This window comes from Vombatus ursinus, unplaced genomic scaffold, assembly GCF_900497805.2.
Source record: "Vombatus ursinus unplaced genomic scaffold, bare-nosed wombat genome assembly UNPS02014847.1, whole genome shotgun sequence".
Lineage (NCBI taxonomy): Eukaryota > Metazoa > Chordata > Mammalia > Diprotodontia > Vombatidae > Vombatus > Vombatus ursinus.
Genome location: NW_020954625.1, coordinates 2,880,285 through 2,892,404, shown reverse-complemented (window position 1 = coordinate 2,892,404; position 12,120 = coordinate 2,880,285). Strand labels below are relative to the sequence as shown.

The following is a 12,120-nucleotide window of genomic DNA, read 5'->3' as shown; positions in this document are numbered from 1 at the left end:
TCATTTCAAAAGCCTTAGACCTCGTTCCCTACACTTTCCTTCCTTCCCCAGTCTCTGAGAGGCAGCACTTTCCTAAGACCAACCTCAATTATTCCAGTCTCGATCTTCAACTTATCTCACCCTACTGGTTTGTTCCTTGCCTTCAAACATTCTCAAGACTCTTCTAATCTTTAAAAAACCTTTCATTAAATCCTAACAATCCCCTCGAACTCTCACTCTGCAGAGCTCCTCCTCTTCACAGCCAAACCTTGAAAAAAGCTCCCCACCACATCATTCAATGGGAACTGCTCTCTCCACAGTGATTTCCTGTCCAACGCGAGTCTTTTCTTCTCAGTCTTTCCCCTTGCTCTATAGGCTGCTTTTAGCACTGTTCAATACCCTCTCCTCCTGGACACACTCTTCTCTCCAGGCCTCCTTCTATAAGCATGACCACTCCCCTATCTTCTTAGCTGGCTTATCTTCCTTACTCTACCTCCTAAAAGTGGGTGACTAGCCAAGGCATTCTTCTCTTCTTCTTCCTTCTATACTTGATTGCTTAGTAAGCCCAAGGCTTTAATTATCATCTCTATGAACATGACTTCCAGAGTTCTAGCTCCAGCCTTTCTCTCTCCTCTGAGCTTCAGTACTACATGACCCATTGCCTACTGGACATTTCAGGCTGACTGTCTCAGAAATAGCTCAAACTCAGCAAGTCCCAATGGACTCATTCTCCCACTCATCCTCCTGTTCCAATTTCCAGTTTGGAACCCTGTTCCAAACTCCACTCCTTCTACAGAAAATGCTACCAATTCTTCCAGGCTCCTGGGGTCATCATCTTGGCATCATTCTTGATTTCTCACCCCACAAATCAAATCAATTGTTACACCCTTGTGGCTCTCTCTACTCCCAAAGCTGCCACCTGAATTCAGGTCCTCAGCACTTAAAAAAAAAAATTTAACATTTTAATTTAAACTTGAGTTCCAAATTTTATCCCTCCATTCCCCTCCCCCTCCCTGAGATGGTAAGCAATGAGATATAGGTTATACATGTGTCATTTTGTAAAACATTTCCATATTAGTAATTTTGTACAAGAAGACTTGAATAAAAGGGAAAAAAAGAATGCAGAAAATAGCATGCTTCAGTCTATATTCAAACTATATCAGCTCTTCTCTGGAGAAGGATAGTATGCTTCATCATTAGTCCTTTGGGATTGTCCTGGATCACTGTATTACTGAGAATAGCTAAGTCATTCACAATTCTTCATCGAACAATATTGCTGTTACTGTGTACAATGTTCTCCTGGTTCTGTTCACTTCACTATGCATCAATTTATGTAAGTCTTTTCAGGTTTTTCTGAAATCATCCTGCTTGTCATTTCTTAAAGCACAACAATAATCCATTACAATCATATATCACAGCTTCTTCAGTCGTTCCCCAATCGATGGGCTTCCCTTCGATTTCCAATTCTTAGCTACCACAAAAAGAGGTACTATAAATATTTTTGGTACAAATAGGTCCTGTTCCCTTTTTTTGGATGTCTTTGGGATACAGAGCTAGCAGTCGTATTGATGGACCAAAGGGCTGGTTTTATAGCCCTTTGGGCATAGTTCCAAATTGCTCTCCAGAATGGTTGGATCAGTTCACAATTCCATCAGCAATGCATTAATGTCCCAGTTTTCCTCCAACCCCTCCAACATCCAATATTTTCTTTTTTTTTTTTGTCATATTAGCCAATCTCACAGATGTGAAATGGTACTTCAGACTTGCTTTAATTAGCATTTTTCTAATCAATAGTGATTTAGAGCATTTTTATATGACTATAGATAGCTTTGATTTCTTTGTGTGAAAACTGTCCATTTATAATCCTTTGACCAGTTATAATTTGAGGAATGACTTGCATTTTTGGAATTTTGACTCAGTTCTCTATATATTTGAGAAATGAGGTTTTTATCAGAGATATGTATTGCAAAAAATTTTCCTCTGGTTTTCTGCTTTCCTTATAATTTTGGTTGCAGTGCTTTTGTTTGAACAAAAATTTTCATTTTATATAATCAAAATTATTTTACACTTTATAATGCTCTTTATATCTTTTCTGGCACTAAATTCTTCCCTTATCAAAAAATCTGACAGATAAATTATAACATCCTCTCTTAAATTGCTTATGGTATCACCCTTTACATGTAAATCATGTGCCCATTTTGACTTTATCGTGGTCTACAGTGTGAGAGATTGGTTCTCAGCACCTGGCTGGATTACTGCACCAGCACTTCTGGACTCACATTTCTTACCGCTCTGGTCTACTCTACATGGTGATTTTTCTTAAACACAGATGGGACCGTGTCACTGCCCTGTTCAATCCACCCCAAGAACTCCTCTGGCATCAAACATCAACTCGAGTGTTCAGCTTTCAAAGTCCTTCCCAATCAAACAAACTCCCACCCTCCATACTCCATGACGCAGCGAAACTGACCTTTTCTCTGCTCGTCCGACACACCTGCTCTCTGTGTGCCTTTGTACTGTCAGTTCTCCATTCTGGGATAGTCTCTCTTCTCAACTCCACCCCACAAAATCCTTCTGTTCCTTCAAGATGAAGCACAAGCACCACCATTCTACACGAAGCCTTTCCTGGTGACCCCCAACCAACGGGGAAAAGGACAGAGATAAGCATCACTCTAACACCTACTATGTGCCAGGCACAGCACTAAGGGCTTATTTACAAATATCATCTCATTTGATCCTCACAACAACTCTGTAAGGTGGTGATGCTATCACCCCCATTCTACAGTTGATGAAACTGAAGCAAATAAAGGTTAAGTGCCTTGCCCAGAGTCACAAAGCTGGTTAATATCTGAGGCCACGTTTGAACTTGGGTCTTCTTGATTCTAAGCCCAGACCTCTATCCACTTTGCCACGTAGCAGCCAAAGGCCTAATGCTAATAGTCCTTTTGTTTCCAAGCTACTTTGTACTTATTCTCTTTGTTTATTGTGTGTGTGTGTGTGTGTGTGTGTGTGTGTGTGTTACACACACATCTCTCCCCATGAGAAAGCAAACTCTTTCTGAGTGGGGATTATGTCATTTGCTGTTCTTGTATTTATGATGCAGGGCACACGGGAGACACTGATCAACTGATTTGCCACAATTTGCTTGGTCGCTCCCCCGCTGATGGGCATTAACTCTGTTTCCAGTACTTTGTTGCTATTATAAGTGTTTGCATAAATATTTTGGCATCTATGTGAGCTTTCTTCTATCTCTGACCTCCTGGGGGTATGTACCTAGCAGCGACATACCTGGATCGAAAGGTTGAGATAGTTTAGTCACCTTCTTAGTATAATTCCAAATTGCTTTCTAGAACAGTTAAACCACTTCACAGTTCCATCAACTGTGTCTCCATTTAAAAACTTTTCTTTGCTTTCTGGGTCACCATGGCCAAAGAATTCTTCACCAAGTGGCCAACATACTGCTGATGAGACTCTCTATAATTCAACAGACAGATCCTCAGAAAGTCAACCTACTCATTGGTGAGATTATGCTAAAATCAATGTAGCATGATAGGACCTTCTATAGCCTGCACTCTGTTGGCACAAGTTCTGAGAAAGTAGAATTTTTCCAAGCCACAATGGGGTATCAGAATGGGACTGTGTGTAAGATGGTGAATGAAGAGTCAAAAATGAACAGGGAAAAAAAAATGTGAGGTTCTGAATTACCTTATTTGGATTACAGTGGCAATGGCTAACAATGCTATTAATACTCAGATCTTCAGAAAACATTGCCAAACATATGGAGAAATTCAACTGCACATGTCTTTAAAATCGCAAAAGCTGAGTTTCTTATTTCTATTTCCTCTCCAATAACTCACCTCCAAGAAAAAGTTTTGTTTGTGGACTGAACCTAAACCTTAACCTCCCAACCTAAACTGACAAGAGGGATCAAGCTACTAGTGGATGACAGCATTGGGGTCCCAAAAGACCATAACAGACTACAGCACTGGACTAAAATGAAATTCCATAGGGATAAGTGTATTCTTATACTTGTACACAAAAGGAGGGCAGAACCAGGAACAATGGAAGAAGTTTTTAAGCAGAAAATTTAGACCTATTATCAGGGGGAAAATCTTTACGGACAGAGCCATTCAAAACTGGAACAGGTTACCTAGAGAGGTGGTTGGTTTCCTCCCCTTAGAGGTCTACACTGGATGACCACTTGCACAGTAGGAACTCCTTTTGGGTGCAAATTGACCTAGCTGGCTGCTTGAGGTGCTGAAATTCTGTGACTTAAAATGTACCATAATAAAGACCTATTGCTTTACATGTCATTGGCATGTTTGACTAGCTACAAACAAAAACAAAAACAAAAACAAAAAACTACCTGAGGTTTCCAAATTTCTGGGATGTACTAGGACAGAGAACATATGATTTATATTAGAAAGGATCAATGAGATTGCCTAATCTAATCCCCTTGTTTTAAAGATGGAGAAAATGAGACTCAGAGATGAAATATTTTTTTCTAAGATACAAGGGTAGGAATTAGCAGATCTAAGATTTGAACCCACATTCTCTTAACCCTAGATTCAGTGCTCTTTCTACCACACTGCTTTCTTAAATGCATTATTACTTTTAAAAAAAAAAGTGATCAGTTTCTAATGACAAATTTTTCCTTCCTCCTCTTCCCAATGAATTTCATTTTTGGACATTAACTGGTAGAAACTGTTTAGACCTGTCTCATTCTTGGTTTCTTTGCTAACATTTTTATCTTTATTGTTCCAAGGTTATCTCATTTATATAATTTCTATATCTCTCGAGGATATTAATTCAACACAAAAAACCCAAACCATTACAGTGATACTGGCCAGTCCTCACATAACTAAGTCCCAAGGGAGTGAGGGGAGTCAACAACACTGATAACTTCTAAGAAACAATGTTACATAATGTGTGCATCAGAGAGTTACAAAAGAAAGAGCCAAGTGACATTGGAGAGTAAAGGTCATTAGTGAAATGGAGAAATCAGGAAAAACTTCCTGGAGGAGGTCAGTTGGTTGGCCAATTCATTTATTAAGCACCTGCCATATTCCAAGAATTCTGCGAAACACTTGTTCACTAACAGGCCACACCAACCCTCAGCACCAGATATTTTCACTGGCATCCCCCATGCCTATAAGGCTCTCCTCATCTCTACCTCCCGGCTTCCGAGAATTCCTTCAAATTCTTGCTAAAATCCTACCCTCTACAGAAAGCCTTTCCTAATAGTTCTTCATTCTAGTGCCTTCCCTCTCATAATTATGTCCTATTTATCCTACTCGTAGCTTGTTTGTACATATTTATTTGTTTGTTGTCTCCCCCATTATAGTGAGTACCCTGAAAGCAGGGACTGTCTTTTGCCTCTTTTTGTACGACTGATGCTTAGCATAGTGCTTTGCACATAGTAGGCACTTATGTTTATTGACTGATTGGGGATACAGAGAAATGCCTGCCCTCAAAGAATATATATATATATATTTGGGGGGAGGGGCACTAGACAATGGGGTTTAGTGACTTGCCCAGGGTCACACCCCTAGTGTCAAGTGTCTGAGAACTCACTTGAACTCAGGTCCTCTTGACTCTGGGGCCGGTGTTCTATCCACTGTAACACCTAGCTGCCCTGAATTTATATATTTTTTAATTAAATGTTTTTTCTATGAAGAAAAAATTCTCTCCCTCCCACCTTTTCCTCCATTGGGGAAAAAAAAAGGAAAGGGGAAAAAATCCCCCTTGTAACAAATACATAATCAAGAAAACAGATTCTTCATTGGCCATATTCAAAAGTATTTGCTTCATTCTGCACCTCAAGTCCACTGCTTCGCTGTCAGCAGGTGAGCAAGAAGCTTCATCAACAGTCCTCTGGAATTGGGGCTGGTCATTCTGCCACAGGTCAGAGTTCTTAAATTTTTCAAAGTTGTTTGACTTTATAATGTTATTACTCTATCAACTGTTCTCCTGATTATGCTCATTTCACTAACATTACTTCATATAAAGTTTCCCAGGGGTCTCTGAAACCAACCCTTTTATCATTTCTCACGGCACAATAGTATTCTTTTACATTAATACACCATAATTTGTTCAGCTATTCTATGACTGATCAAAAACCCCTTAGTCACCGGTTTTTTTGTCACTGTAAGAGATGCCACACAGGTCCTCCTCTTTCCTTGACCTCTTTGGGTTACAGGTCCAATGGTAACAGTCTGGGTCAAAGGGTGTGCACAGTTTAGTGATTCTAGAGGTCCAGTTTTTAACTCCTTTCCTTAAGGACTAGACCAGGGGTGGGGAACCTGTGGCCCAGAGGCCACATGCAGCCTTCTAGGTCCTTGGGTGTGGCCTTCTGACAGAGTCCAGGTTTTATAGAACAAATCCTTTTATTAAGGAAATTTGTCTTGTGAAGTTTGGATTCAGTCAAAGGGCAGTACTTGAGGACCTAGGGGGCCACATGCAGCCTCGAGGCCACCCCTGGACTAGACTGATTAGTCTCAGCTTTACCAACAGGGCATTTATTTGCCTATAGCTCTCCTAACACTGGTCATCTGTGCACATCTGATGGATGTGAGATGGAACCTCAGAGTTGCTTTAATTTGCATTTCAAGGAGTTCACATTCTAATAGGTAGTGTTAAATTAGGCTTTAAGGGATGAGAAGGACTTAATCAGTCAAATGGGAAGGAAGGGTATTGCAGATGCAGGGACCTAAAAGCAAAAGATGGAGGGAGGGAGGTTGACACTGTCTGTTTGGATGAGGAGATGGTAGTTCCATTTTGGCTGGAACACAGACTGTATGAAGAGGAATTATGAGGCTAAAAGGTCAAGTGGTTACACAGATGGCAGGTGGCCTTGATTTTCCGGTAAAGGGGACTGGACTTCACAGAAGGCAAGAGAAAGCCGCTGAAGATCTCTAGGCAGATGATCTTTGTGTGACAGAGATTGTTATGTAATTGGTATCAATCAGTAAGCATTTAATAAGCACCTACTGTGTACTATACAAAAATGAAACAGTTCTGGACTTTTTGAGTTTATATTATATTGGGAAAACACGTACATATGTAAGTAAACAATATCGTTAAAGCTAGATTTGAGATTTCGTTCTACAGGGAATAATTGGTGAGGACATTCCCTGTATCAGTTCCAAGCACTCTCTCTGCATCTTACAGTTTCAGAGTTGCGGGGGGCCCTGGTGGGGTACAGGACTTGCCCACAGTCACCACAGGCAGGATGGGTCTGGTTGGACTTGTGCCCAAGTCTTCCCGACACATCCCTAACCACGCTGCATCCCAGCTGCCACTAAGACAACATCACTTCAGTGAAAGTGGGGAGGGTTAGGAAGGGTCCCACAGAGGAGGTGGCCCTTAAGCTGAGCTTTGAAGGAAGCTAGGGATTCTGAGACAGTGGTTTCCAAGTCGGGGTATGTATATCCCAGGAACAACACAAGACAATCCACTGGGACATGGCAAGAAAATATTAGAAAAACAACTTACATATGACACAGTCTCATGTCTCATACAGCACGCAAGATATCTTGAGAGAAAAGTGAGTTTCACAACTCATAGGTATTGATAGTGATGCTCTTATTCATAACACTGTCATCATATTATGAAATATTAAAGCTTATATGTGACTGGTTAAATAAATATATGGGAAAGGGAACAGAATAACACCTACTATGTGCCGGGCACTGTGCTGTGAACTTTACAATTATTTTCTCATTGGATCCTCATGACACTCTAAAACCTTATGTCCACACAAGTAATCTTGGAAACACAATTTTGTAACTTCTTTAAAATCTTCCAAAGAGTTTCTGTGGGTTTTAAAGCCATTTATTAAAGATATAAAAATGCAAGGCCTTTCTATTAGTATGCAAGAACTGACAGACATCAGGATGATGATTATTTACTAGCTGAATTTCAACACAAACTTTTGCATGACTGGTAAATGAGGCTGAAAAATGAGTATCGTGATTTAGTAAGCATGGCCAATGATAAATTTCTTCCATTTTGTATCTTTGCAAGGTAGCTTTCTCAGATATGACAGTCCTAAAAACTGACTGAAATAAACTAAACTTAAAACCAGACCCTTAAATAAGTGTGTCAGAGTGTTAAACCAAAATTAAAAAAAAATAAATAAAACAAGTCAATCACATCTATCAGAAAATATTAGTATTTTCTGTTGATATTTTAGTGAGTTTTTTGCTATTACCAAATTGTTATTAGGTTTTCTGTTGCTAAAAGTGAATCTTTTAAAATATTGTTTATTTCATCTTTAATTATTTTTTAATTTTTGTGTACGTTTTACAATGCATAGATAGAGTACTGGCCTAGAGTTCAATCCTGCCTCAGATACTAGTTTTGTGACTTGGGTCAAGTGACTTTTCCTATTTCAGCCTTGGTTTCCCCACCTGTACAATGGGAATAATAGCATTTGCCTCACAGGGTTGTTGTGAAGGCTCAAAATAAGATAATAAAAATAAGGTACTTGGCAAACTTTAAAGTACCACATAAATATTCATATAGTAATAAGAGTAATGCATGTATGCAATTTATAAATATACATACACTGAAAATGCTTGCTCAATTTTTTCTTCTTGACTGATGGAGTGTGAGGTCAAAAAAGTTTAGAGACTACTATACAAAAAGGTGGAGATGGGGTAGGAATACATTAGGCACTGGGCCAGTGTGTGCAAAGGTATAGAGACCGATGTGAGGTGGAGAAATGAGGCCAGTTTTTTGGCAGTACCATACAGTGGGTAAAGGGAAGTAATACATGCTAAGTCTGAAAAGGTAGGCTGGAGTAAGACTGTAAAGGACTTTATATGTTAAAGAAAGGAGTCAGCACTGTATCTAAGAGGTAGCAGGGGTCACTGGAGTTTTTTTTTGGGGGGGGTGTGACATGGCCAGACCTATGCTTTAGGAATATTACTTTGGCAGCTGTGTGGAAGAGAGTTTGGAATAGGGTCAGCTAGAGTAGAAGCAGAAAGATTTGTTAGAAGGCCAGGGCGACAATCCGCACAGTGGGCAACAGAGGGGTCTCAATTAGGGTGATGGCAATAGGAAGATAGAGGAAAGGGACAGACAGATGTATGACATACTGCATTGGCCTTAGTAGCTGATTAGATGAGATGCAGAGAGAGTACAGAGAAGTCAGATTAAACTGCAAGATCTTGAACATGAGAGACAGGGTGGTGCCATAGGTAGAAACTGAAATCAGGAGAAGAGGCACATTTGAGAAGAGCAATAAGAAGCTTGGTTTGGGATCAGACTATCACAGAGATAGAGACAGAAGAATCTCAGAGCTGGGCTGTTTCCCACTGTCCCTCCTATGCTGCCTATCAGAATATGTCAAAGACACAGAGCATCTCTAAGCTTCAGATCTAACTATGGTAGAGAGACAGCACAATGGCTCAGGCATTAGGTTTGAAGCTCGGGAGACATGAGCTCAAATTCTGCCTCAGACACAGTAGCTTTGGGATTCTGGGCTAATCACATGACCTCATCTAGCTCCAGTCCAGGTCCCATCCTGCTCTAAATCTACGATTCTCTGATGCAGCCATTTCTTGAAAGCCTCTAGTGGGAGTGAAATGAAGATATTTCAGTTCTGCATTGACTGAAAAGATAATAGAGTCTAAGCTGAAAATGAAAACATAACCAAATGGGCTGAAGAGTGGTAATCAACTGTAACAAACCTGAAACTCAGTCAGAAGAGATAAATCATTAAACAATTAGTTCCATTTTTCTATGAGATTATACTGCTATACATCTACAAAAGAGGCAATATGATAGAGTAGAAAAAGCACAGGATCAAGAGGTCAAGAGAGTTCTTCTGCTTCACCCTGGCTAAATCACTAACAAAGTAGGTCTAAATTTTCTCATCTGTGAAGCGATGAGTGGAGTGGATGATTTCAAGGATTTCAATTCTATGACTTCAACACCATTATTCATCTAAATTTAAAATGAAGAATTTTCATTTGACCCTATTATCTCTCTAATGCCACATCTCTCAACATAGAAATCTGACAGTCAAAATCTTGGTCTAATGCTCTGATACAGTTATTCAAGGGTCTGGTTCTAAGCTTAGTTTATTTCAAGTCATCTTTCAATTCAAACACAGAATCAGCTTACAGACTTTTACTTAAAATATGAGACAAATATGTATAATATATCCAGGCCACTGGCATAAAAACCTATCAAGGACATTATTTCTGCATCTTTAATTTAAAATATTCCTGGCTTCACCAACATTCACATTGTTTGGACCAATAAAAAACAGGATCTCTTAGAAAATTTGCTCAAAACCTTTTTAAAAAATTAAGAGTAGGCTGGGATTCTTATAATCTAGTCACTGCTTAGATTCTTCAAATCTAGCCACTGGTCAGATTCTTATAATATAGCCAACAGTTTACTAATGTTCAGACACCTGAAGAGTCTGCCCATTATGATGTATGCTCTAATAAACCTTGTCTTTGGCTGAAAGAAGGCTTGGGAAGAATTCTTTCGGGTAGGACCCATGTGTTGTGATTTTGGGGTACCAAGACCCCTGAACCTCTAACCCACATCATTTTGGTGGCCCGTACGGGGAAACTGCCTAACCCCTCCCCTCCTTTCTTGCTCTGCAGTTGGGGTCGCTCTCCTTACGAGATTGTCTCTCACTCGGCCTGACACTCTCAGGCTCTCGGTCCACTGGGTCAGTTCAAGGCCATGGACCTGGGTACACCTTCTGCAGCATAGAGGACAAGGACGGACGCCCTATCTGGAAGTGTATGCTCAATTCTGTTCATTCCCTCAGCGCTGGGGAATTGGAGAAAATTGCAGTTGCTTTTTGGTTCCCTGAGGCTTACTTACTCCCTTCCCTCTGTACCTCTGAATCCTCCTTCACGGAGGTTACAGGGAAAGTTAGAACAGCTAAAAATATCTTGGCAGATTCTGGAGTTTTTGTGATTGATCATTAAGGAATTTTGAAACACCTGTACAACCTGGTCACTCCCTTCCCTTGAGTCAAGAGGGTATCTGTTAACCCCTCTCATAAGAGAAGAGAGTTTCACCCTTTACCCCTCACGTTTGATTTCACCCTTCCCCACCTGGGAAACGAAGGAGGGAGGAGGGGCAGCAGCTACAGCATGGGCCCCACAGGCAATGGCCTTGGGCTCTGGGACAAGCTTTGCCTGGAAGCATCACCCAGGTTCAGCACATCCTGCTCAAGGTAAAGAAGCTATCCTCCGAACTTGGGGAGCATGCTCTTTTAAAATCGTAGTTTTAACTGTTAATGAGATGTTGATTCTCTGTGTAAAGGATTCTGGAAATATATTTAACAAAACTGAAGTCACCTGATTGCTAATGAGTATGTTATGTCAAACAACTTTTCATAATTTGGTTACTGCTAAAATAATTTGGCTATTGTTTTAATGTGTAAGCTAGCCAAAAAGCTTGTTTGGGTTATATGGCTTGCTGAGAATTTGCAAGTGTCCAGAAATCTCTAATGATTGGCTTTTTACACCAGGACAAATTTAAGTTTGAGATGTAAATTCTGGAAAAGTTTTTCCTAAGAACTTGTTGTTTGAGATAAAAGCTGGTGGGATTTATTTTGAGTTGTTTGGTAGATCATAGTAATCCATCAATAATCAATAATCCACCATCTGAGAGAAATGCCAGAAGCCACTCAGAGAAGGTGATACTGGGGGAAAGTCAGCATTGGGAAAAGCAGAGAGGACAATTTTAGCCTCAGTCTAAGATGGGATCCTCCTGGCTCAGTTTCCCGGTTATGTTCCTTTGAAAGGGAATGTTACCCACCTGGCTATTCCTGAGTCTGGCTAGGAGGTTGATTTGATACTACGTGGTTGGAAAACCGAATTATCTGAATCCAAACAGAGCTAAGGATGTTTTATCCTCTCAAAGTTGGGTCCTAAATCTAGTCCCTGCTTTATATCTGGGCCCTGCAGTTTTTTTCTGTCAGATTTATGTCTTCCAGACTATGGGCCATTCACCTACAGTTGGTATCAAACAGTGAGTACCAGCCAATGTCCCCACATCGTTCCCTGGATGCATCCTGTGCTTGGCTGCAGTCAACCTCCTCTTTGGGACCCCCCCCCGAGGCAGGGACAGCTGTATGCCCCATGCCAGTAGGAAGCGGTTTCA

General features: G+C 40.4%; 1 protein-coding gene across 6 annotated transcripts in view; it reads right to left on the bottom strand.

Annotated features, from left to right (window-relative positions):
• The window catches only part of HMG20A (high mobility group 20A), a 67,272-nt gene that overhangs the window by 33,554 nt on the left and 21,598 nt on the right, over positions 1-12,120 (bottom strand). Inside the window, exon 1 of one of the 6 annotated variants that reach the window (XM_027840630.1) lies at positions 2,450-2,528. The exons of the other annotated variants lie outside the window; for them this stretch is intronic. The gene's annotated coding sequence lies outside the window, so the exon portion shown is untranslated. Of the gene's footprint in view, positions 1-2,449; positions 2,529-12,120 lie in introns of those variants that run through there. 6 annotated transcript variants of the gene reach the window in all.